The sequence below is a fragment of the Melanerpes formicivorus genome, unplaced genomic scaffold (assembly GCF_026170545.1).
Source record: "Melanerpes formicivorus ecotype bairdi unplaced genomic scaffold, bMelFor1.0.p_v2 SCAF_414, whole genome shotgun sequence".
Lineage (NCBI taxonomy): Eukaryota > Metazoa > Chordata > Aves > Piciformes > Picidae > Melanerpes > Melanerpes formicivorus.
Window position 1 is genome coordinate 16,954 of NW_027142766.1, and position 3,047 is coordinate 20,000.

A 3,047-nucleotide genomic window follows, 5' to 3' on the forward strand; every position below is an offset into this window, starting at 1 on the left:
GGGTGACGTTCAGCGAAGCGGCTGCCGCCAGTCTTTGGGCCTCCCCCGTGCCGGGGCCGCGGGGCTTCGAGCCGGTCCGGCCGCGGCCGGGATCCCGGGCCGGACGATGGCTTCCCGGGCCGGTCGCCGGTCGCCTCCCGGGTGACGTTCACCGAAGCGGTTGACGGCTGTCTCCGAGCCCCCCCCCCCCCCCCCCCTCCGCCTCCGCGGCCGCTTCTGCCCGCACCTCCTTCACTGCCTCCCCCCGCCTCCCGCGAACGAGTCGCCGGATCCGTAGGGTGCCGGGAGCCCGAACGGCGAGCGGCTCCGGCTGCTGCCGGGACCGCGGGGATTCGAGCCGGTCCGGCCGCGGCCGGGACCCCGTGGCGGAAGCCGGCATCCCGGGACGGCCCCGGGACGGCCCCAATCGCCTCCTGGGTGACGTTCACCGAAGCGGCTGCCGGCTGTCTTCGAGCCCCCCCCCCCCTCCGCATCCGCTGCCGCTTCTCCCCGCACCCCCTCCACTGCCTCCCCCCGCCGCCGACGAACGAGTCGGCGGATCCATACCGTCCCGAGAGCCCGAGGCGGCGGCACCCAGTGCGGGTCCGGCCGAGGCCGGGACCCCGTGCCTGTCGCAGGCTTCCCGGGACGGCCCCGGAACGGCCGCGGTCGCCGGCCGGGTGACGTTCTCCGAAGCGGCTGCCGGCTGTCTTCGAGCCCCCCCCCCCCCCTCCGCCTCCGCTGCCGCTTCTGCCCGCACCTCCTTCACTGCCTCCCCCCGCCGCCGGCGAACGAGTCGCCGGATCCGTAGGGTGCCGGGAGCCCGAACGGCGAGCGGCTCCGGCTGCTGCCGGGACCGCGGGGATTCGAGCCGCTCCGGCCGCGGCCGGGACCCCGTGCCGGAAGCCGGCATCCCGGGACGGCCCCGGGACGGCCCCGGTCGCCGGCCGGGTGACGTTCAGCGAAGCGGCTGCCGCCAGTCTTTGGGCCTCCCCCGTGCCGGGGCCGCGGGGCTTCGAGTCGGTCCGGCCGCGGCTGGGACCCCGTGCCTGTCGCAGGCTTCCCGGGACGGCCCCGGAACGGCCGCGGTCGCCGGCCGGGTGACGTTCAACGAGGCAAATGCCGGCTGTCTTCGAGCCCCCCCCCCCCCTGCCGGAGCCGCGGGGATACGAGCCGGTCCGGCCGCGGCCGGGACCCCGTGCCGGAAGCCGGCATCCCGGGACGGCCCCGGGACGGCCCCGATCGCCTCCTGGGTGACGTTCACCGAAGCGGCTGCCGGCTGTCTTCGAGCCCCCCCCCCCCCCTCCGCCTCCGCTGCCGCTTCTGCCCGCACCCCCTCCACTGCCTCCCCCCGCCGCCCGCGAACGAGTCGCCGGATCTGTAGGGGGCCGGGAGCCCGAGGCGGCGAGCGGCTCCGGCTGCTGCCGGGACCGCGAGGCTTCGAGCCGGTCCGGCCGCGGCCGGGATCTCGTGCCGAACGTCGTCTTCCCGGGACGGACCCGGGAGGGCCCCAGTCTCCTCCCGGGTGACGTTCACCGAAGCGGCTGCCGGCTGTCTTCGAGCCCCCACCCCTGCCGTGGCCGCGGGGATTCGCCCCGGTCCGGCAGCTGACGGTTCCCTGTGTCGGACGCCGGCTTCCCGGGACTGCCCCGGGACAGCCCCGGTCGCCTCCCGGGTGACGTTCACCGAAGCTGCTGCCGCCTGTCTTTGTCCCCCCCCCCCCCCGTGCTCTCCCTCAGGCGGGAGGTAGACGTGCTCTCCCTCGGCGAGTAGACGTGCTCTCCCTCGGCGAGTAGACGTGCTCTCCCTCGGCGAGTAGACGTGCTCTCCCTGGGCGAGTAGACGTGCTCTCCCTGGGCGAGTAGACGTGCTCTCCCTGGGCGAGTAGACGTGCTCTCCCTGGGCGAGTAGACGTGCTCTCCCTGGGCGAGTAGACGTGCTCTCCCTGGGCGAGTAGACGTGCTCTCCCTGGGCGAGTAGACGTGCTCTCCCTCGGCGAGTAGACGTGCTCTCCCTGGGCGAGTAGACGTGCTCTCCCTGGGCGAGTAGACGTGCTCTCCCTCGGCGAGTAGACGTGCTCTCCCTGGGCGAGTAGACGTGCTCTCCCTCGGCGAGTAGACGTGCTCTCCCTCGGCGAGTAGACGTGCTCTCCCTCGGCGAGTAGACGTGCTCTCCGCGGAGATCGCGCTTGTCGCCAAGGGGTCGCTGTTGCGCTCTGCCTCCGCCTACGTCATCGTACAAGCCGGCGTGATTTCTGCGACCTGCCGCTGGGCGGAGGTCGGCTGGTTGTGCGCTCGCGGAGCTGACGGCCCTCCAGTTCCGTATATGAGGGAACAAGCGACGCCGAGCACTCCCAGGGCAGCGCTGCCGAGCGGCTGCTCCAAGCCACCCGCCAGGCGGCTGGGCAGGGGTCCGTCTGGCTTCTCGGTGGCTTTCGCCCGGGTCAGAGAGGGGACCCGCGGGGCCGAACAAAGGCGCGGCGGTTTGGAGCGGCCGCTGGCGCACCCTCAGCGGTGTTGGATGGGTTTCGCTCGTCCGTGAGCCGGAGCCCAGCCCGGGCTCGGCAACGAAAGCGGGGAAAAGAATAAAAGTTGACGAGTGGCTGGCGCCGGCCACTGCCGAAGTGTGGAACCCCCGAAGCGAAGTTTGCCCGGTGGGGCACGGGGGCAGAGAAAGCCGGGGAGACGTGGTGCCGGCGTCGGTCCCACCAAGAATGGCAAGCAAGCCCGTCCAGGCACGGCGAGAGAGAGCCCGGTAAGGGGCAGAGAGAGTTCCCAGCACTGGACCCTCTTCACGGGGGTTCCCCCCCATGGCCAAAGCCGCAGCCCGCGGGGGCACGGCATCTAAGGGAAAAGCCAGCGGCGGTGACTGGCCACTCGTATGCTATGGAGCCCGGCATGGGGGGAGGAGGGCAAGCCGGTGCCCCAGCACGGCTTCCTCCTGGCTCCAGAGGGGCGCCCCGTGATGGAGATGTAACTCGGTGCAGCTTGAGGGAAAATGCAAGCCCACATTTTGGGGAGGCAGAGGTGCCCTGTGAGCCGGTGCGGCCCGGTGCAGCTTGCCCCCCC